This window comes from Euprymna scolopes, chromosome 5, assembly GCF_053919585.1.
Source record: "Euprymna scolopes isolate OS-2025 chromosome 5, ASM5391958v1, whole genome shotgun sequence".
Classification (NCBI taxonomy): domain Eukaryota; kingdom Metazoa; phylum Mollusca; class Cephalopoda; order Sepiida; family Sepiolidae; genus Euprymna; species Euprymna scolopes.
In genome coordinates, this window is record NC_136486.1 from 58,689,053 (window position 1) to 58,714,413 (window position 25,361).

The 25,361-nt window shown below is 33.9% G+C and overlaps 1 protein-coding gene and 1 pseudogene across 5 annotated transcripts in view; one reads left to right on the forward strand and one right to left on the reverse strand.

The window, feature by feature from the left end:
- Nucleotides 1–25,361, reverse strand: part of LOC145276810 (uncharacterized) — a 468,903-nt gene that overhangs the window by 9,230 nt on the left and 434,312 nt on the right. The window lies entirely within an intron of this gene.
- LOC145277360 (5S ribosomal RNA) lies at nt 18,968–19,086 on the forward strand (annotated as a pseudogene).

The following is a 25,361-nucleotide window of genomic DNA, read 5'->3' on the forward strand; positions in this document are numbered from 1 at the left end:
TGTGGCAGTCACCCAGGGACTCCTTCAGGGAGTCTTAATATTGTTTCTTCAATGCCCTTCTGTCACGACGGCCAGTAGAGAGTTCACCATATAGGACTATCTTGGGTAGGCAATGATCCTCCATTCTGGAGATTATATATATATATATATATATATATATATATATATATATATATAATGAGTAAATGACAAGTCTATATTCCAAATTTCATGATGATCATCATTTTGGATTCAACATGGTGTAATGCAAGCAAATAAGGAAACTGCAGCTTCTCTTCCAATTTTCGAATTTTTTAATCATGCTCAAAACACATTTTATTTCCTTTTTGTGGATTGATAGTTGCTATTTCTTCTGATGAGTTAAGGACAAAATTGATTCATTGATTGATATAATAATTAGGTGAATGCTTTTGTGCTATGAAACAGATACTGTCAAGAATTGTAAATGTCAACTGAATTAAAGGAATAAATTGTAAGATGGTCAACATCATGAAATTCAGAATATAAACTTTTGTCATTTATTCATTATATGCTCTGTAATTACATTGAGCTTCTTAAATAAGGATTGGTATATATAAAAAGGAAATATAAGTGAATAAAGAATCTGCACGGAAAAATATATATATATATATATATATATGTGTGTATATATATATATATATATATATATATATATATATATATATATATATATACACACACACACACACATGCACACATACAAGTTGTGTCTGAAAAGTAATGATACTATACTGGGTATTTGTTTTGTCAGCAATGGGCAAAAGACGAAAAAGTTGATTGTGTCACCATCTAACATGGTATTTTCTATCTATTACATAAAAACCAGGTGTCTGTGTGTGTACACGTGTGTCTACATCCAGCTGAAAGTTTAAAGCTAAAAATAAAAAAGGAAAGGACAAATTGGTATCTTCTTGATTGGCGTTGCTCGAGATGAATAATATCTTAATATTTTGAAAAGAATATTCATTTTTAACCCTAAACTGGCACAGAAGGGTCGATTTTCCAGGCATTTCATCTACTAGCTAAAGGGAAGCAACTCTGATTTTAAATTAAAGAATTACTTCCCTTATGCCAACTAATTCTTCTAGGAATCTGCAAAAAGAATGTGTGTGTGTGTGTGTGTGCATTTCAAAAGATTTGGCGGAAGAGTTTGGTAGAGTCTACAAAGGTCAGCTCTTTCAACTGTGACCTCTTGGCAGCCAAATTTTCGTCCCTAAACTGATTAAAAAGCTTGCTGCGTGTTGGAATACTCTTTTGTAAAATTTAAAATGTTTAGACCAAAATTTTAATTTTCAGTCTACAGACTCAAGATTTGACATAAGGGGTATTGAGATTTGGTAAAATCTTTTAAATCAGTTTTTAGACAAAAATTTGGCTGTTAAGGGGTCAAAGTTCAACGATTTGACCTTTGAGAACTCTACCAAACTCCTCTGCCAATTTTGGATATAAACAATTGAAATTTTAGATATACATTCCTTGGACATGGATCTAACTTAATAACTTGATTTGAGCCCAAAACAATAAATGTTAAGGGGTCATAATAGAGGTCAAAGTTAAAAAATAATTTGACCTCTGCGGTCTCTACAAAATTACACAAAAAGGAAATAAAATGTGTTTTGAGCATGATTAAAAAATTCGAAAATTGGAAGAGAAGTTGTAATTACCTTATTATTTGCTTGCATTACACCATGTTCAATTCAAAATGATGGTCATCATGAAATTTGGAATATAGACTTGTCATTTACTCATTATATATATATATATGATCTCCAGAATGGAGGATCATCGCCTACCCAAGATAGTCATATATGGCGAACTCTGTACTAGATCTTACATAAATAAAATGTTCAATATTCTTTTGGATAATTCTTTATAACAATAATTAATAATTAAAAAGGGGCTTATGTTAACATTTCGAGTTATGAGTAATCTTGATAAAACACCATTAAGGATCCCCCTGTCTCCTGTCTAGTCTGATGGATGACATCTTTTTTATGATGTCATCCACTGTGCACGGTTATCTCTCATGTACTTCAATGGCTGACGTCACAAAATGATAACATTATTCAGTGTAGGAGAACAAACAAACAAGATAAAACAAGCAGGATCCACAGAGTTTTAGCAGTATATAGATAAGTCAGACCAAGTGGTTCTTACTCACCTGCCCGTGAGAAAAGGTTGTAAGAAACAATGGTCAACAACGCGAAATGTAGAAGAGAATATCTGGCCATGTCCAGTTTTTCTAAAAAGGTTTGCCGATAAGAAGACAACAAAACATGGAGTTCAAAATGTTGGTTAAAGACTAAGAAGGCAAAGTACAGAATGACTTTGGTCTTCCTTTTTGTTGTTGACCCCCCCCCCCCATCTGACTTGGTCAGTACAGAATGGAAAAACCTATGATTGAGTTAAGAAGCAGAAGAAAAACTGGCAGAGAGACAGCGAATCTAAAATCTACTGATTGATTATTTAGTGAGTGAATGGTGCAAGAAATGATTAGTAGTAGAGAAAGAAAGAACGGTTTGGACAAATGAGAGATCAGAGGGCAAATATAAAGAGAAAAGGTTAGAGTGCAAGGGAGAGAGGGTGGGTAAGATGGCGAGGGGACGAGGAAAAGAGAGACAGAGATGGCAAGGGTGGGGGAGAAAGAGTGAGAGGGCGAAGGAGAGAGAGCATTAGGGTGCAAGAGAGAAATGGTTAGAGAAAGAGAGAGGAAGTTAAAGTTCAAAAAAGAGAGAAAGACTGAAAGGTTATAGAGCGGCAGGAAGAAATGGTTAGAATTTGACAGAGAAATGGAGTTAGAATATGAAAGAGAGGGGGTAATATGCATGAGAGAGAGAGAGAGAGAGAGAGAAAGAAAGAGGGGGTGATGATATGTGAGCGAGAGAGAGGGGGTGATGATATGTGAGCGTGAGAGAGAGGGGGGGGTGATGATATGTGAGCGTGAGAGAGAGAGGGGGGGGTGATGATGTGTGAGCACGAGAGAGAGGGGATTGTGAGCGTGAGAGAGAGGGGGTGATATGCGTGTGAGAGAGAGGGTGATATGTGTGTTAATATGAGAAAGAGAGAGGGGTAATGTGTATGTGTGTAAGTGAGAGGGGGTAATTTGTGTGTGTGAAAAAGAGAAAAAGAGAAGGGTTATAATGCGAGAAAGAGAGACATGGTTAAAGTGCAAGAGAGAGAATGAATGTTAGAGTGCAAAAAAAAAAGAATTAGACAATGACAGAGAGGGAGTATTTACTAAAGAAGAGGCATTTACTAAAAGGAAAGAGAAAAACAATAGTCAAAATGCGTAAAAGAAAAAGACGAAGCTTGGAATAATAAGTAAAAAGAAAAGATAAAAGATTATTACACAAACGGAGTGATCTCCCTTACATATTAACTCTTTAAGATAGCAGAAGATACTAAGTGAGGCAGAGACCAGAAATGCAATATCACCCCTACAAACGGGATTCCGTGGAAAGTTATTTTCCCTTTTCAGCATAAAAATACTTATCAGCTCGATACTTATTTGAATAATACGAACGTTTTAATATATTTATTTTAATAGCAGACATCTTTGTAAGATAAATATTGTCTTGCTTCTTCTCATAAGCTTAATATTCTCTAAATAAATAAAAACATATAATTTGAAAATTTAAAAAGCGAATAATGTTATATATTTTTTTATTAAATGATTAAAATATTTTTTTTAATCATTTAATGAAAAATTATAAAACATTATTTGGTTCTCTAGATTTTCAAATTACACTTATGGAATAATGTTTTCAATGATGCGACCAAAATTCTGTTAAAAGTAGATGATGATGGCACTTTTAAAGAATTTATTTATTAAAAAGTGTCGCAATTAAACATGTTCAATTAAAAAGATGGTAAAACTTGCGGAGAATGCTGTTTTACGGTTTTTTTAAAAATGGAACAGAAATTTAAATTTCATTCCATTATAATCTTTTTTTTTTTTTAAATTGCTCATGAGCCCCAAAATGGAAATTAATAAAAAAATAACATTCAAAAATCATACTTTTTATATATAAAAACAAAATTTTATTAAAAACAAAATAATTTTTAAACAAAAAAAAAAGTCAATTTGGTATACCTATTTGGTATTTTTTTACATAAGTCCTGTTAGAGAGATTATTCTCACTCACTTTAACTCCAAGACAGTGGCAAAATAAGACAAAATATAACAAAGGTTCACCTTAAAATTCAATACAAATTTATTAGTTCCTCAGTTGTAAAAAACAAAAAAAACAAATGCCTCTGAAAAAGAACTATAAACAACCTCGAAAGGTGATAGTCTTTTATCTTCAACAAGAACTGGATGCAGGTTCATCTGTCTTCGAAGATCTGTGAATACAGACGTTTGAAGGAGGTTGGTATGATTCCTCCAGATGAAAGGATTCAATTCTCGCCTCAAGTTGACCTTACAGGAGTTTATGATTAATGTTCATCTGAAGGAAATGTTCTTAATGACAGGTTGACAATTTAGACCTTAAAGTCTCTAGGAGACACATAATACGACTTAGCCTAATCATTTCGGCTTAAAATAAAGTCTCAAGGAGACACAAGGTTAGAGGCTGCAAAAATGCCTCATATGAAGTGGGTTAGTTCCCTAGATCCTTCTCGTACGGCTGCTTGAGTGGAACTGAAAAAAAAAAAAAAAACGCAACCAAAAAACCTACCAAGATAAATTACCCTGTAGCAAATACAATTGACCAATTTGATTGGTCTAAAACAAACACAATGGGAGGCAAGATGTAATTGTCAAATTTCTAACAGTCTAACTCACCATTCACACTGGAAATGTCAACTTTTATAGGTTTTCGGGTATGCTTACAACGAATAAACATCCCCAATCTCCTCATGCTAAAAACAGCTTTCAGAATAGACATCCCAAACATCCCCATGTTAAAAAGAGTTTTTGGAATAGACACGCCAAACCTCTCCATGGTAAGAACGGCTTTCAGAATAGATACCCCAAACCTCCTCATATTAAGAATGGCTTTCGGAATTTGGCACTTAGAACATATAACTGTTTTAGGCAACGCCCATGTTGAATGAAAAACCTCCTATTTAAATCTTGTTCCCAAAATTTTACTATTGCATAAAAATTCTTATATTTGTAACTTATTAATGGTCGTGCTATCCATTTTTTTTAACTTAATTTTTATTATTTACCAATTACTTTTGATCTTTTTTTTTGGGGGGGGGGGCGCATGCAGAATTAAAAAAAATAAAAAAAAGATTAAAATGGAACAAAATTTAAATTTCCGCTTGATTTTTAAAACAACCGTAAAACAGAGCGTTGGCCGCAAGTTTTACCATTTTTTTTTTCTTTCAAATTTTCTAATAGTAAAATATTCATCTTTAGGAATTGGGCAGTTGTTCTTTTGTTTCCTAACCGTTAAATGTTAATTTATTATCAAGTGTTTCAAACAGTGAATTACTTTTTATTTATGCGTTCAACAGACGTTAAAAAGCTGTAATCGGACAAACAAACAACATTTTGACTTAATTCAAAACATTTCAAGGATTATCACCGTTGTGGCACGTGAAAAAAAAAACAAAAAAAAACAAAAAAAAAACACAAAACAAAAGAACAACTGTCCAATTTCCTAAAAATGAATATTTTACTATTCGAGAAAAAAAACAAAAACAAACAAAAACAAATTTTTTTAAATTATAATGTTTCATTAAATTTTTCTTTTTCATCACAAAAATAGCTTAATAAGGAGAGTTTTGCTGATTGACTGAAAATTGGGATATCAATTTAACAGAACGTTATAATTTAAAAGTGATACCCCATGTTAAAAGCCATTAAATAGACATTTAAATTTATTTTTCCCTGCTAATATGAAAGTTAAGTCTGTTATTGATGATAATCCGCAGAAAAAAAATAACAAAACGTGAAGGGGGAAAAGCTCGTTCAGGTCTGCCGCAATATTTATTAAATACTAGCTGTACCCGCCCGGCCACGCGTCATCGTGGTTGAGTCTGGTTGACGCAAGTATTAAATTGATTTGTATCGCACAGACACATACACACGCATACTCGTGCACACACGCCAACGAACACGCATACATGACACACTAAAAAAAAACACACAACACACAAAACATGCATGCACGCACACAGACACACTCATACCCAAGCACACACACACACACACACACACACACACACACACACACACACACACACACACACACACACACTTTGCAAATAGTCAGGAATAGACAGTTTAAAGGTTTTAAAATCACCCATAGGTAGATTTTGAAGTATATGAACTGTCAATTTCTGGTTAGGATTAAATGTTAAAATCAAGCACTGTGTAAGTTTTCGGCAAAATATGGGACTCGGCTATATTATTCGTTTAATCCATTTTATTTATTTATTTTTTTATTTAGCGTAAAAAGAAAGAATGTCAGTCAAATAGTCAGAAATAGACAGTTTAAAGGCTTCCAAAGCATACATAAGATTTTTGAAGTAAATAAACTGTCAATTTCTGGTTCATCCAAATCCTGGTGTCGGCTATGTTAATCGCCTATTCCGTTTTATTTTTTATTTGGCGTAACTAAAGAAAGAATCCTAGTAATTATCGTTGTATTAAATGCTAGCTTTAATTTTTTTTTTTTTTTTTTTTTTTTTTTTCTCGTCCATAAATGTTTATCTACCAAGTTGATCTTAAATATTGTATAATCAATCCATTATATTATCATTTTCAGTCCCCCACCCCTAATTTCTGGCTCCCATCTTATCTCGCAATTACTTATAATGTCACCAACGAACTTCGGAAGAACCCCCCCCCCCCATCCGATTTTGTTTTATATCATAAGTTACTTAAAACGTGATTAGTTAAAGTTCAGAATAAAATCACGCTTTCTCTTAACGGTTAATTTAAAAAAAAAATCTTCTGAACGCTATTAAAAGTTAAATTCTTCACTAGTTTGGAGACGGAATGCGTTGTTGTGATAAGTGATTTTCTCTATTAATTCGCACTTTTTATTTTAAGATTCAAATATTAATAACATTTTATTTCAGTATTTAATTTATGTATTTCTGTTGTATTAAATGCGAGCTTTAATTTTTTTTTTTTTTTTTTCTCGTCCATAAATGTTTATCTACCAAGTTGATCTTAAATATTGTATAATCAATCCATTATATTATCATTTTCAGTCCCCCACCCCTAATTTCTGGCTCCCATCTTATCTCGCAATTACTTATAACGTCACCAACGAACTTCGGAAGAACCCCCCCCATCCGATTTTGTTTTATATCATAAGTTACTTAAAACGTGATTAGTTAAAGTTCAGAATAAAATCACGCTTTCTCTTAACGGTTAATTTAAAAAAAAAATCTTCTGAACGCTATTAAAAGTTAAATTCTTCACTAGTTTGGAGACGGAATGCGTTGTTGTGATAAGTGATTTTCTCTATTAATTCGCACTTTTTATTTTAAGATTCAAATATTAATAACATTTTATTTCAGTATTTAATTTATGTATTTCTGTTGTATTAAATGCTAGCTTTAATTTTTTTTTTTTTTTTTTTTTTTTTTTTTTTTTTTTTCTCGTCCATAAATGTTTATCTACCAAGTTGATCTTAAATATTGTATAATCAATCCATTATATTATCATTTTCAGTCCCCCACCCCTAATTTCTGGCTCCCATCTTATCTCGCAATTACTTATAATGTCACCAACGAACTTCGGAAGACCCCCCCCCCCATCCGATTTTGTTTTATATCATAAGTTACTTAAAACGTGATTAGTTAAAGTTCAGAATAAAATCACGCTTTCTCTTAACGGTTAATTTAAAAAAAAAATCTTCTGAACGCTATTAAAAGTTAAATTCTTCACTAGTTTGGAGACGGAATGCGTTGTTGTGATAAGTGATTTTCTCTATTAATTCGCACTTTTTATTTTAAGATTCAAATATTAATAACATTTTATTTCAGTATTTAATTTATGTATTTCTGTTGTATTAAATGCTTGCTTTAATTTTTTTTTTTTTTTTTTTTTTTTTTTTCTCGTCCATAAATGTTTATCTACCAAGTTGATCTTAAATATTGTATAATCAATCCATTATATTATCATTTTCAGTCCCCCACCCCTAATTTCTGGCTCCCATCTTATCTCGCAATTACTTATAATGTCACCAACGAACTTCGGAAGAACCCCCCCCCATCCGATTTTGTTTTATATCATAAGTTACTTAAAACGTGATTAGTTAAAGTTCAGAATAAAATCACGCTTTCTCTTAACGGTTAATTTAAAAAAAAAATCTTCTGAACGCTATTAAAAGTTAAATTCTTCACTAGTTTGGAGACGGAATGCGTTGTTGTGATAAGTGATTTTCTCTATTAATTCGCACTTTTTATTTTAAGATTCAAATATTAATAACATTTTATTTCAGTATTTAATTTATGTATTTCTGTTGTATTAAATGCTAGCTTTAATTTTTTTTTTTTTTTTTTTTTTTTTTTTTTTTCTCGTCCATAAATGTTTATCTACCAAGTTGATCTTAAATATTGTATAATCAATCCATTATATTATCATTTTCAATCCCCCACCCCTAATTTCTGGCTCCCATCTTATCTCGCAATTACTTATAATGTCACCAACGAACTTCGGAAGAACCCCCCCCCCCATCCGATTTTGTTTTATATCATAAGTTACTTAAAACGTGATTAGTTAAAGTTCAGAATAAAATCACGCTTTCTCTTAACGGTTAATTTAAAAAAAAAATCTTCTGAACGCTATTAAAAGTTAAATTCTTCACTAGTTTGGAGACGGAATGCGTTGTTGTGATAAGTGATTTTCTCTATTAATTCGCACTTTTTATTTTAAGATTCAAATATTAATAACATTTTATTTCAGTATTTAATTTATGTATTTCTGTTGTATTAAATGCTAGCTTTAATTTTTTTTTTTTTTTTTTTTTCTCGTCCATAAATGTTTATCTACCAAGTTGATCTTAAATATTGTATAATCAATCCATTATATTATCATTTTCAGTCCCCCACCCCTAATTTCTGGCTCCCATCTTATCTCGCAATTACTTATAACGTCACCAACGAACTTCGGAAGAACCCCCCCCCCCCATCCGATTTTGTTTTATATCATAAGTTACTTAAAACGTGATTAGTTAAAGTTCAGAATAAAATCACGCTTTCTCTTAACGGTTAATTTAAAAAAAAAATCTTCTGAACGCTATTAAAAGTTAAATTCTTCACTAGTTTGGAGACGGAATGCGTTGTTGTGATAAGTGATTTTCTCTATTAATTCGCACTTTTTATTTTAAGATTCAAATATTAATAACATTTTATTTCAGTATTTAATTTATGTATTTCTGTTGTATTAAATGCTAGCTTTAATTTTTTTTTTTTTTTTTTTTTCTCGTCCATAAATGTTTATTTATCTACCGAGTTGATTGCAAAAATAGATTACCTAATTGTACTCATTTTTAGTTCGTGGGAGGGGAATCTATCACCATACTTTCCCTTAAACAGGTCCGTTGGACTTTTATTAAGTACAATACTTAATAGTTTTTGGTTTTTTTTTTTTTTTTTTAATGGAGAGTAGAAAACGCATTGTGGATGCGTTATCGGCAGCTCCTGTTACTCTCGCTTCTTCTTATTTGTCCCTCAGTCCTCATTTTTAAATGAGTGATTTTTCTGACAAAGGGAGAAGAAAAAGCTGTTTTCTAGGTTGGCAGTATTTTTGCGCGAACAGTTGGCCGAGTTGGTGGAAATTTTCTGTTTCTATGTCTATCCTTGTAGCCATGTCACTAGTAAGGGTGCTGGAGGTAAACGTTTTGTCTGGGCTGACGTTATCCGCCTGATAGTCAGGGACCCGAACCTTGGATTAACCACTAAGGAGGCTGTCCTATCAGCAGGTGCAAAGTACTTGGGCTGCTGTATTGCCATTTGGTGAATGGAATCTGGACCATGCAGTAGCTTCTGGTGGGGCCTCTCGATGCCATACTAGTGGGTAATTGTTACGGCTTTACCTTATCATGTGGTACAAAAAAAAAAAAAAAAAAAAAAAAAAAATTCTTCGTTTCTTTTTCTCTCTTAGTTTCCCCTCTCTGTCCTGCTCTAAGTAAATCTGTCGACCTAGTCCACAAATTCCAAAATTTCATCATGACAAGTTTCAAGAAAAAATACACGATTAAACCCGGTTCTCCAACTTCTAACGTAGACCCCTACTACCATGTCTCCTTCTCCAACATCAGGGGTCTACGTTCTAACCTTCCAGAGGTTGAAACCCAATTACAGGAGACTAAACCAGACCTTTTATTTTTAAGTGAAACTGGCATTGGACAGGCTATTTCCCTTGATGAGTTTGCAATTACAGGATACTCTAACTTAACTTCTAAATCTGACCCCCAAGATCGCCATGGGCATGGAATATGTGCCTATATTAAAGATAGCTTTCCATGTGGGAGGGACATCTCCAGGGAAGATCCTAACTTACCTTATATGTGCTTCCGGGTTGCTTTAGCTCACACTACTGCATTTATATTTACTCTCTATCGCCCCCACAACAGCGGAGTTACTATCTTTCAAAGCATATCTGAGAAAATTGACCAAGTCCTTTCTACTTATCCTTCAGCTAACATTCACGTATGTGGAGACTTCAATGTTCACAACGTCGAATGGTTGACCCACTCAAACAAGACCGATGATGAGGGGAGGTTCTGTCATGATTTCTCCATTGCCTATGACCTCACTCAGATTGTTCAGGAACCTACCCGTGTGCCCGATAATGACGGCCAGTATGCGAGCCTACTAGACCTTTTTCTCACAACTTGCCCTGAACTATGTTCAGTTTCTGTTCTGTCGCCTCTTGGATCTTCTGACCACTCTGTTGTATCAATTAAGATAAAAATGAAATGTAATAAGTCCCCAGACGTACCTCTTCATCGTACAGTATATCGATACACTAAGGCTGACTGGGATAGCTTCCGTACATTTATATCTGATCTACCTCTGCATTCCATGTTTAAAAAGGATGTGTCCTCTATAGTATTAGACCTAACTGAATGGTTAATTGTAGGTATTGACCATTTCATACCCTCTAAAAAGTTTCAGCAAAAACCTAACAGCCAGCCATGGTTCTCTCCAGAATGTGCTGCTGCCATTGCGCACAGAAATCACTTTTTCCACTGCTTCAAACGTAATAGATGTATGGAAACTAAAGCCGTTTTCAGGACTGCCAGCAACCATTGTAAGAAAGTAATAAGGAACGCAAGAGAGTTGTATGCTCAATCTGTTAAGTCCAAAGTAGCTGAGCAGCGGCTTGGTTCCCACCAGTTTTGGCAAATAGCAAACAGAATCCTGAACAGAAGCGTGTGCTCCATCCCAACTATTATCAATGGATCTGAGGTAATCTCGTCAGCATCAGACAAAGCCAAACTCTTTGTCAAGAACTTTGCAGCTAATTCTACCCTTTGCGACCAAGACCGCCAACCCCCAATATTTCCTCTTGTATCAGAAAACACGCTATGTGATGTACGTATATCTGTACGTGATGTTGCCAAACTAATCAAAAACCTTGATTCCAGTAAAGCAACTGGCCCTGATGGTATTCCAATTATAGTACTAAAAAAACTTCAACCTGAACTAGCGCCCATACTTACAAAACTGTTTAAACGTTGTCTTAAGGAGAATAGTTTCCCATCTCCCTGGAAAATCTCATCAGTATGCCCTGTATTTAAGAATTCAGGTGATCGCTCATCCCCCTCTCAGTACAGGCCAATAAGTCTCCTGTGCGTCATGAGTAAGTTGCTAGAATCTGTATTAAATACAGAAGTAATCAAACATCTCAACAAAAATAACCTTCTTAGTGACACTCAATATGGTTTCCGTTCTGCTAGATCTACAGCAGATGTCCTTACAGTTATATCGCATAGGATTAGCAAATCTCTCGACGGTGGAAATCTTTCTAGGGCAATTGCTCTTGACATATCTAAAGCCTTTGATAGGGTATGGCATAAAGGTTTACTTCATAAGATCGCTAGCTATGGTATAGCTGGAAAAGTCTTCTCAATTATTAAATCATTTCTTTCTGATAGATTCATAAGAGTAGTAGTTGAGGGGCAAAAATCAGAAGCTCACAATATTAATGCCGGTGTCCCTCAGGGATCCATCCTGGGCCCAACTCTTTTCCTGATCTACATTAATGATCTTCCAAATCATATCCTTACATCATTTGTAGACATTTATGCTGACGACACTACCATTTATGGTACCACATCTAAGACAGTAAACGAGCAAGTTCTCTCCAATTCTCTCTCCTCTGATCTTGAGCACGTAGTACAATGGGGAAAGGAGTGGCTGGTTACTTTTAATGCATCTAAAACCAAGCTTCTCTCTTTACATCATCAACATTCTAATCCACATTTGTCATCAATTGAAATGAATGGCTCTCGTCTTCAGTAGGCCTCAAGTTTTGACAAGCTTCTGGGCTTGACCATTACTCCTGATCTTAAATGGAACACGTATATCAAATCTGTTGCCAAGGCCGCTGGAAAAATGGTGGGATCTTTCTATCGATCCAGTAGATATCTCACTGCTGATGCTATTCTCTATCTATATAAGAGCCAGGTACGTCCAAGGATGGAATACTGTTGCCACATCTGGGCAGGAGCTGCTAGAAAGAACTTGTCCTGCCTTGATAGAGTTCAAAATAGACTTCGTAGCCTCGTAGGAGATGTCCTTTTCTCCTCCTTGCAACCTCTATCTCACAGAAGAGATGTTGCGAGTTTGTCTCTGATGTATCGTTATTTTCATGGAAAGTGTTCAACTGAGCTTCAATCTATGGTCCCCCCTCGCCAAACTTTCACAAGAAACACTCGTCTAGCTGTAAACACTATCAATAATTTCCCCCACTCTTTATCTGTGCCTAAACCTAAACGTAGATTCCATGAACAAAGCTTCTTTCTTAGAACTGCACGCCTGTGGAATTGTCTTCCGTTTTCCTGCTTTCCGGCTGACTACAATATGGTTTTGTTCAAGTCTAAAGTAAATAAGTTCTTGATGAGCCGTTCCATATAAGTTATTAAATTTACCAAATTTTCATTACTAATGATTACTAAATTGACCAACTTCTACTGTACACTCTTTAACCCTTATCCTTGAGTGGCCTCTGGGCCTTGATAATGTGGTGATGCCTTTGTAAAAAAAAAAAAAAAAAAAAAAAAATTATCGTACTAAAAAAAATAAATAAAATGAATGTCAAGAAATATAGGTCACTGTGTAAGAATATTTCTCAAACATTCAGGAATAGATAGTTTAAAAACTTCCACAACATACATAAGAAGATTTTTGCAGTAAATAAACTGTCAGTTTCTGGTTCGTCAAAATGCCGGGTTTTGGCTATATTAATCACTTAATCAATTTTATTTATTTATTTTTTTATTTAGCGTAACTAAAGAAAGAATTTTAGTAAATCGAAGGCAAAAAAAAATGTTAAAGTCAAGCAATGTAGGTCACTGTGTAAGTTGTCTGCAAAATATTATTCACTTAATCCGTTGTACGTTTTTTTACTTAGCGTAAGAAGAAAGAATTTTAGTCAAATAATCAGTTATAAACAGTTTAAAGGCTTCCAAAGCATACATAAAGAGATTTTTGCAGTAAATACACTGTAAGTTTCTGGTTCATCAAAATGCTGGGTCTTGGCTATATTAATTGCTTAATCCATTTAATTAAAAAAAAAATTTTTTTTAGCGTAACTAAAGAAAGAATAATAGTAAATTGTACTTTACAAAAAAAAAAAAAAAAAAAAAAGATTTATGTAGGTTATAAAAAAAAGATTAAATAATTGATTATCAGCATGTGCCGAAAAACAGTAAGTGATGACATGTTTGAAAATTTCTGGAGCGTTCGTTTTTGTAATAGGATTTATATTCTGGAATGAACAAATTGTCAGCTGTCAGCCAAAGAGATTTGGCAGAATGTGATAAGGGAAAATTTATTTTTGTGTTTGGAAATGGAAAGATCATGGTATGTCTATGAGTATAAGATCCAGTTAACAAGGGTGCAACCCCAGATCTGTTGAAAGTGCAGAATTCCTTCCGGTGATGAGTAGGGGTGGTAGGAGGACTTGTTAATTAGAGAAAAAAATAGGAACTATTTCCTCTAAAGATGGTTATGATTGTTATGATGTTGCTCCTAGTATGTAATGTAGGATTTTATTATAACGAATAAATGTGACTATAATGTCATTCTAAAGTTACATAAGATAGTGACTAATAATAGTCTAGACATTGGTACTTTGGCCAAGAGGAGAATTTCTGTAATAAAAATATTGTATAGGAGATATAGGAGACAATTATACACTCATCTGGTCTTTCTAACTGTTAAATCTCAATTTTTAAAACTATTTAAGTTGATGAAATAACAGAATTCTATCTTATTAACATTTAGAACAATTCATTCTCAAATGAGTGAAACCTTTATTTTTGCCAAACATCAATATTTGTCAATATTCATACCTTACTAAAAGAAAGATATATATTAGATTAGCAGGGAGACCTGACATTGCCCAGGATTGAATGATGATCAACAAATTATTCACACTCCCATATTTTATTGCTATCGAGATTGGTGAAATCGCCCATTTTTCAATCAGATTGATTGATTGTTCTAGTTGGAGATCCACCGTGGTGCACTTGGGGGAAGCTCCACATATCTATATGCAGTGACTTAGTCCAGAATACATTGTAGTCTACATTGCACTGCAAAGAACCTACTCAGTTGATCTCAGCAACTATTGATCAGAATTTAACAAATGAAGGCTCGTTGGAAAGCTAATGATCTGAATTGTGTAGTGGGCCATGTAACATTTGCCCTAAGGTCACACATTAAGGGGATCATTCATCATCCAGAGCATATTTTTGGCACTTTTTACAGCCATAAAATGTTTCAATCATAGTCATTTGTTTTCCTAGTTTTGCATATGAATTACAAAATATTTGATATTTTCCAAAATCCTCTGGCCTTGATGGAGGAGAGGCTAAAACTTGCTGCTATGGTTTCAAATGATCTGAAATAACAGCAAGGAGAGACTTGATTCCAAATATTTCTCATATATCATATCTTCCCTCTTTGGTTTTCACACAAAGTAAATTTCACAGTATATAAGGATTATTTGATACTGGAGATATACATAATCGTACACTATTTCCAAAAGAGGGGAGATATAATATATGAGAAATATTGGAATCAAGTCTCCCCTTGCTGTTATTTCAGATTATTTGAAACTATAGCACAAGTTTTGGTCTCCCCCTCTCCTCATCAAAGCTAGAGGTTTTAGGGATATATATATATATATATATATATATATATATATATATATATATATATATATATATATATATATATATATATATATATATATCACGAAATATAATAAAACCCGAAACACTTTTTTTCAGACAAACTTTTCAAAGATATATGTCTGAAAGCAGGAAAAGAAACTTATATATATATATATATATATATAAAAGTGAAAGGGTTTCTGTGTGTGTGTGTACATTTCCCTACACAATAACTCTGTCAATTTTCAGTCTACAGACTCGAAATTTGATATACAGGGTATTGAGATTTGGGAAAATCTTTACAATCTGTTTTCGGCCAGAAATTTGGCTGTTAAGGGGTCAAAGTTCAATGATTTGACCTTTGAGAACTCTATCAAGCTCCTTTTGGGTCTAAACAATTGAAATTTTAGATATAGGTTCCTTGGACATGGCTCTAACTTAATAACTTGATTTGAGCCCAAAATAATAAATGTTAAGGAATCATAATAGGGGTCAAAGTTTTAAAAAATTTGACCTCTGCGGTTTCTACCAAATTACTCAGACAATTTCTGGTCTAAACATTTGAAATTTTACATAAAAGGTATTCAGAGATGGGGCAAGCTTTTTAATCGGTTTGGGTCGAAAATTTGAGCTACCAATATATAAATGTATGTATGTATGTTTGCATGTCTGCCTAAAACTTTCGACAGAGGCGACGGATTTTACCAAGATCAGTATAGTTTTTAAGCTCGACTCTTCAGACAACAAATATTGAAAAATTAGCTAAAAGCATTAATTTCTTCACCTTCAACTGGGCACTTTTCTACAGGGAAGGGGGTCGCTTTTTTTGCCGATATTTTTGAAAGTCATCCCCTCTTTTCGATTGTATAGCCTTAATTTAAACCTACATCAATTCTGGTTTGGCGGTGGTCGTAACAGCAAAGACATCAGGTTTATTTCCCGTTCTTTTCCTCCTTCGAGGTATGGATTCGAACCTGCCTTCCTACTACCACTTTTTTTTTTTTTTTGCTCAACACACCTCTAAACACCCGGGCAACGCCAGGCTGAAATGCTAGTATATATATATATATATATATATATATATATATATATATATAATAAGGCTGAACATCTGTGTGCAATTCTGTACACGAATAGGCTCCTATATGGTTTATTATTATACTAAACTGACCAATACAATGATAGAAGAGGTATCAAGGAAAAAAAAATGGATATGTTATATTTTGTACAGGTGTGATTTATTAAAATCATGGAGTCTGCATACGCGCCTGGCCCACAAAGAATGGAAATAAAAAAAAAACTTTTACGAGAGTTTTTGATATAAACGTGCATAAGAATAGTTTGATAATTATGTTTCAGCTTGAAGATAGATGATATAATAAAATTATGGGGTCTGCGTTCACACCTGATCTCCATAGAATGGAAATAGGTCACAAACTTTAACAAGTTTTTTTTTTTTTTTTTAATATAGATCCACATAAGAACATTGTGATAAGCACGTTTCAGTTTGAACAGAGGAGATATAATAAAATTATGGCGGTCTACCTGGCTTTCATAGAATGGTTTTAATTTTTTTTTTTATTAAAATGTAGTTTAAGAAAAATAAGTTGTTTGTAAGTAATGTTGAAACCAATTTAAGTGACTTAAGTGACTGAAATAGGATTTGACCAATATTTAAGTAATTTATGACAAAAAATGTAAGAGTTAAACTATTTGATATTATTTTCTGTCTGTTCTTGTCCCCTTTAAGTAACTGATCTTTTTTCTTGAAATATCAAAGTTACTTAAAGGTGTTTAGTTTAACTTCTGTTTGGCTTTAAACTTCATCTATTCACTATTCACTAACCATATATATATATATATATATATATATATATATATATTATATATATATATATAAGGTTTGTTTTTTTGTAATTTTTAGAGGTGGTGAACTTTAAATTAAATAAATTACAGAAAAATATTTTTATTATACAAAATATGTGGTTAACTTCGAAGATTAATTCTTGACATTCATAATTTGAATAAAATTTTGGGTATATGGTCCCTATGGCTCGCACATATATGCCGTGATCTAGACTAATTTTCACAAACTCTACGCATAAAATTAGGTTGTATTTCGGCAATAACACGTTGAATGTGATCTTCCAAGTGGTCTATTGTGTCTGGTTTATCAGCATAGGCATGAAACTTTACATATCTCCAAAGAAATAAGATTAAATCGCACAAACAAGGTGGACAATTGACAGGTCCATTTTGTGAAATTATTCATTCATCGAAAAGGTTTTCTAAAGTAAAGTGATCATATTGTCCGCTGTGTGGCATGTGGTGTTATCCTGCTGAAACCACATGATGAATTGATAAACCAAGCTGAACTCAAAATAACCGATATTTGCCAAATCTGGGATTTAAGAAATTAGAATTATAGAGTTCCTATTTACAATGCCTTCCCACGGGACAGAGTTAGACACCAGGGTCGTTTTTTAACGTAGAGAAAAAGGAACAAAAATAAAAATTGTCACAGTCGTGAAGGATTTCTCCTCCACTGAGAGAGAATAAGAAATTGAAGTGGAGCATCTGAAGACCAGATATTACACTTTGATCTTGGCACAAACAAAAAAAAATATACACAAGGAAGGTTCCAAAAACAATGCCTCCTATCTTTTTCATTCCTCCTGAACAGATCAGAAGGATTTCAAATTGCATTGTTATGATGGTTGAACATATGCATTCATGTCATGAAAATTTCATCTCTCTGTTGCAGATATTATTGGTATGTGACTAAACACTCCACCCGGCAATATGTTTCGAGCAGGCAATGCCGAGTCTATACATCTAGTATGTATATATACATATATATATATATATATACTAGATGTATATATACATACTAGATGTGTATATATATATATATATATATGCTGTTTTTTTTCTTTTAAACGTTCAAGTGGGTGTATAATTGGAATGATTCTTTTGTCAATTTTTGACATTCTAACATCCAAAGAAATAAATACCAGGAAAAGGACACAAATCCACATGACGATTTATTAGAGTGGAAGCTGGGCTTCACCTGATTGAACTTAACGAGGATAATTTTTGCACATATTTTATTTGCGTGGTTGAGACACGCTAAAATACCAACCCAAAAAGGCAAATCACCATGATGCACATCATATTCGTTTGCAAGATTACTGCATAGCAGATACATGAGATCTATTTTGTTTAAATGTATACACAATATCTTGTGTTATATATAGTTGTTGTTTGGTCAGCATATTGATACACAACTGATTAGCACATCATTGATATGCACAATCAAAGCCTAATGATTTTGACAGAAAGTATTTAACATCAAAGACAAATCAGTTCGTAAAGTAGATTTCATCATGGCAAGACGTCTCATTCATCTTGTTCCCATCCTATACCAAAAACAGCCAGATTAGATGTGGAACTCTGCGATATCACATTCCGATTATGCCAAAAGCATCTCTCTTTATGCTATAATGTTTCTTTTAAATAAAACTGGTCAATATTTTAATGGTTATGTTTGGCGTTTCTCATGGAAGATGGTGACTTTTTTGATTATTCAATATTCAATTTCAGTCAAATGTGTCTAGACTAGTTGTATATACGGCATAATCACATTGACACACCGGTTCCCGTCAGATGACCGAAGTTAAGCAACGTCGAGCCTGGTCATTACTAAAATGGGTGACCAATTTGGGAAGTCCAGGTGCTGTATGTAGGAGGACGTTGACACCTTCCTGCAAAAAGTTGCAAAAACCTAACGTCATCATCTCCCCTAACGGGGATAATACATGTGACTAGGGACAGCTTGTGAATTTCATACTCCCATGAAACTTCCTCCTTCGGAGGAAACCGGTTAAACCCTGAATAGGGTTGGTGCTGACTGTACACGCACACAGTCTAGTGTTGGAACGATTAATCGAAATCAGAAAAATTCATGCCTATTTTCTGATACCAAAAACGACTCTGTTTTTATTTGTTTCTTTGTGCTTAAAATTTAATTTTCCATAGTTTGTATTAAGGATGAAATGATATTTATTGATTTTAAAAGTAAAATTTATAGACCATCCTGACAAGTGTACTTGTACGTTTTGGAAAAATTTATGCACATCTTTTTCATGGGTTTTGTAGTAATACCCTCCCCCTAAAAAAAAAAAAAAAAAAAAAAAAAACTTTAAAAGAATCAGAATCTGTAATTGTATCAGAATCAGGAAAAATGTTGGAATTGTACCATCACTAGTCCAGGTACACCATATTCAACAAAGTGACATTCTTCCAAACCAATCATCCTCCGACCAAAACTAATAATTTTTAAAATATTTATTCATCAATTTGTCAGCTTTCCTTTATGGCTTGTTCTATCACCTTTACTCGGTGAACTTGCCTTTGGCTTTTATAGGCTGGGATCAAAGTGTAGTATCTGTTATGTCCCTTGTCAATGAAGAAGGAATCCTTTTGGACTGAAGAAATTTTAATTTTTATTTCAATCCAGAGGATCTTTTTGTAGAACTAGATTTTCCTGCAGTATCAGTCCTGCTTTTGTTTCCCCCATCTCGTTCAGCCTGAACCTCAACAATATAGAATCAAAGCTGAACAGGATGTACACTTGAACTCTTAGAGTAACATTGAACATTTCATTGACAAAGAAAAAAAAAAGTGACGATCTGGAGCAATGTCAATCATCTTAGAAGTAATTTGTCAATTGCAGATGTGGTTTTTTTGGTATTGTTGGCACTTAATAGTGAATTACTATTTTTGGCACACTGAATTTGCTCAGTTACCAACAATATATATTGATCAATTAATGCTCAGATGTTGCCTGGTGGATTTCATATAAATAAGTAATAAACAAGTGGTTGGTGAAAGTTATTCAAGCAATAAACAGAAATGCTCATGTTAGAATTAATAGCACATTTAATGACAGCTTGGTACTTATTCAGTTTACAATCAAATCCCTATCAACTTTGCTTTGGCATCTTCCAACAGGTTACATAAGCAGCGGGAATATGCCAAAGTGAACACTATAAGATAATTAATTCAAAATGCAACATTTTCCTCTTCCTCAAGGGTAAGAGTGGCTCTCTGTTTACAAAGACATTTTTAACACGGGAACAGATGGGCGAGAGTGCATGTTGATATAACGTGTCAAAAATCATTTCCGGTTAAAAATTTTTTTTTTTTTTTTTTTGCTTTAATGAATTTTATGCTTTCATTGAAACTTGTCTTCTGACAGCCGATTGGATAATTGCTTCAGCATCTTTGAAAGAAAAGATGAAGAAGAGCAATCTGAAAAGCCAACATGGAGGCTGAGGAAGCTGAGTTTCCAAACACAAAAGGATGACCTGAAGAACATAGGATTCAGGATAACCATACAACTGACACAAAAATGACTTAAAAATGAATATGGTGGCAATTGGTTTCGACAGGGTGTTAGCAACAAATGAGTAGGATTAGTTTAGTTGGTTTCTTTCACAGCATTTCAATCCTTTTTTTGGATTCTGTCATTTTAGTTAAAGTTTATGTGCTTCAAGTTGTTTACATATTTATTCATGGTGTTTGGTTTGGTTGTTTTGTAGAGAAAAACTATTGTTTTTAACTTTACAAAACATGATTGAATTTTGCAAAAAAAAAAAAAAAAACAATAACATCAATGCTTGGTGCATTTTACCTCACTTTCACGAGAAACACCCATCTGGCTGAAACTACTGTCAATAATTTTCCCCACTCTTTATCTGTGCCTAAATTCAAACGTAGATTCCATGAGCAAAGCTTCTTTCTTAGAACTGCACGTCAGTGGAACTCTCTGCCGCTTACCTGTTTCCCACCTGACTACAACTTGGACGTCTTCAAGTCCAACATAAACAAACTCCTGACAAACCGCCCTCTTAAGTAAGACACTCTATCTAAACCCCCAATACTAATGATTACTACAATACTATCTCATTGATTACTGTACACGCAATAACCTTTATCCCTGAGTGGCCTTCGGGCCTTGATAAGTGGTGAACCCCATGTAAAAAAAAAAAATTAAAAAAAAAAAAAGCCAGTATAATCAGATAAGCCTGATTTAGTAGAACCTGGACAAATAAACAGGACGAAAAGGATGCTTGAAGATGCTAATAATGAGAGTGTTGAATACTGTGTTTCATAAGACCGAGAGAATCTAGAAATTGCAGAAACGGTTTCTAGTTCAGCTATAAGAATTGAGGTACAAATGGTACGGAAAGCTGCAAGTAAGATTAAGACGGATAAGACTGTGGGATCGTTAGGCGTTGTTGCACCAGTGTTGAAGACTGGGTGAAGCAGGCATTGAAATTTTTTATTTTTTTTTTTATTCAATTTTCACCCCAAACAAGGCTACTATTGGGGACATAATTTGCAGGGACATTATGAAGGGAGATGAATAGAAAGATATTTGTTCACATTACACTTGAACTTCTGCATATCAGTACAGTTGGGAAAGCAGTATCCTGGAAGGGAGTTCCAAAGACTTGCAGTTCTGGGGAAGAAACTATTGGAGGAAAAGGCTTTCTTACACCTAGGGATCTCTACTGTAAAGGGGTGGGACTTAGTTGCTTGTCGGGTTTGTCGGGGATGGTCACGTCGAAGACATAATCACAGATTTAACAAATCAGATTATAAAAGAAAACCGTGATTTCTTTTTTTAGTTTTTTTTTTTAGAGTATAAAAGAAATTGAAATTTGGGAAATGCATCTGAATCTTCCACATTTTCATAAAACTAAATATAACCCACATTATCTACCTTTATAACTAGTAGACATATTTCAAAATTCTTAATTATCAGTTAATTAGTTTAGGAGTAAATCTTAGACATAGAAATATATAAACATGCACACATAACTAACTTTATAAATAGAAAGAAATACAGCACCTGATATTCATAAATGGTCACTCGTTTACCACTGACTAGGCTCGATGTTGCTTAATTTAAGCACTAACAGGAACTGGTGTATCAACGCGATCATAGCATTATATCGCATTTTCTCAAATGACACACATAATTAGCTACATGGCATACATTAACAGCCTACATATATTTTTGTTTCATTGTTTAAAAATTAAAAAAAAAGACCAAGGCTACATTTTTTTTCAAAGTTTATAAACAAAGAATTGAACCTATTTTAGAAAACAATGCTATGAACGAGATTTAAGTTGACCTGCTTGTAACAAAAAAAAAAAAAAAAAAAAAAAATTTTTTTAAAATCTGATAACGAAGATCATGAAACAGAATTCAATTAACAGTTCAGTTTCAGGGTTGTCAGATTGGCCTTTTAGAGGCCAAATTTGAATAATTTGGCTTCATTTTGGAAACAGTTTGGACTTCAAAAATCATATTTAGCCGGTTTTTACTTTGAATTTGGTCTTTTTCTTTTTAATGCCCACTCATAAGGGGCATTTTCTCTGTGTATCTATACGTCACTCACAATTTTTTAAATTATGTAATAAATGCATTGCTAAGTTTGTTTTGTAGAAAAAAACTATTGTTTTTGTTTTTAACTTTACAAAACATGATTGAATTTTGCAAAAGAAAAAGAAAAAAAAAAAACAATTACAGGAGACGAAACTGGACATATTCTTCCTAAGTGAAACTGGCATAGGGCCAACCACTTCCCTAGACGAGTTCATAATTAAAGGATACTCTAACTTAACATCTAAATCTGACCCCCAAGATCGCTATGGGCATGGAATATGTACCTACATTAAAGATGGCTTTCTGTGTGGTAGGGATATCTCCAGTGAAGACCCTAATTTACCTTATATGTGCTTCTGGGTTGCACTTGCTTACACCACTGCATTTATATTTGCCCTCTATCACCCCCACAACAGCGGAGTTACTCTCTTTAAGAGTATTTCTGCGAAAAATTGACCACATCCTGTCTGCTCATCATTCAGTTAACATCCACATTTGTGGTGACTTCAATGTCCACAATGTGGAATGGCTGACCCACTCAAACAAGACAGATGATGAGGGGAGCTCCTGTCATGATTTTGCCATTGCCTATGACCTCACCCAGATTGTTAACGAACCCACCCGTGTGCCTGATACTTCCGGTCAGTACGCTAGCCTTCTAGACCTTTTTCTCACAACTTCCCCTGAGCTATGTTCTTGTTCTGTCTCCTCTGGGATCTTCCAACCACTCGGTTGTATCAGTTAAGATAAAAACGAAATGCAATAAGTCTTTAGATGTACCTCTCCACTACTGTATATCGATACTCTACGGCTGACTGGGATAGCTTCCGTACATTTATATCTGATCTACCCCTACATTCCATGTTTAAAAAGGATGTGTCCTCCATAGTATCAGACCTGACCGAATGGTTAATTATAGGCATAGACCGATTCATACCATCCAAAAAATTTCAACAAAAACCTAACAGCTAGCCATGGTTCTCCCCAAAATATGCTGCTGCAATAACCCTTATGCCTGAGTGGCTTTCGGGCCTTTATAAGTGGTGACCACCTTGTAAAAAAAAAAAAATGTGTCTTATCTCAAAATATAAGAGATTTTTAAGTTAATTAAGGAATGCATAAAACTTAGAAACATCACGATAGCCAATACAGAACTCTGAAAATGTGACAGCGATACATGTTCCTATTTACTTTCCTCCCCACAAGGGCAGAATTAGACACAAGTTCGGGTTTTATTGTTGGAAAAATCCAGCTCCCGAAAAAGGGACACTCTGGGTCGGAACAAAAATAAAAATTGTCTCGTACATCTCTGAGTAAAATACCAGTGTGATTAAGTAGAGGGTATGTCAGCCTATGTCATGGAGACATATATTGGGTGGGTTACTAACAGTATTTTACATTAAATAAAAACATTAAAAACTGATCCAGTTAGGTAGAAAAGTAACTTATCGTGCCTTTGAGAACATTTATTTATATATATATTTGTTTTTTGACAACTTTTTTGAATCTACGTGTATAGTAAAACAAATCTTTATGTGTACAAATAAATAGTTTATCGATAATACAAACATCTAAGAGACTAAAAATCATTTTTTAGACAAAAGAAAGAAAAAAATAATAATAAAAAAAAATTAGTAGCCCTCTGTTCGTCTTTTTTTTTATTATTTAAAAGTGTAAAATTAAATAATGTAGAGATCTTGGATAGGAGTGATGTATGACTGCTGATATCCAGGGAGGCATCCTCCAAGACATTACTCATTTCTTCAAAACAAGAGGATTTGAGCTTATCGTCGATTGTCCTCCCTCCCTCCCTCCCGGGAATGCCAATGAGTCCGATTCTGTTCCGGTTACAACAAATTGCATACTCATCCAGTTTTTTTTTTTCTTTCTTTTTTTTTTTTTTTTCTGCAGTGGGAGAAGCCAATGTATTCACTAGTAATGTGTAAACGGTCATCGATTTCGGAAGCCGTGCCTTTCCGTTGCAGTATATGATGAAATTGAGTCACGTGACTGACTATCCTCCAACACCTCATTTTTTTTTTCTTTAGTCAAGGGAATGCCACTGTGTTACACACACGCACACGCGCGCGCACCTGAGCTTTACTTGTTCAAGCCATGGATTTAGGAATGGTCTTATTAAAAGCAAGCATAATGTCGGTTTAAAAAAAAATATATATATATAAGTACACAATGGATACTTATTGGAGCTCTGCGCCCTATGCTAATTCTCCTAAAAATAAAAATGCGATTCTATTATATCCAAATTGCTTGAGGAGGGACACAGAGATTTAAAACCACTTTCAGTGTCTTCCTGGAAACATTTTTTACATTATTTATATTTCTCCCAAATAGCATATATTTGAAGTGTTAAGGGGACAGGGATTACTCCACAGTTCCCTTGAAGGGCCACTTAGAGATTCGGAATTACGTCCAATGTCTTCCCCCGTCCCCCAAAAATTTACTCATAAATACACTTTTAATTTTTATGTAGATTCTCTAGCCTTTCTTTTTACAGAGATCATATGCACATCTCTCTCTCTCTTTAAAGTAAGTAACCCTGT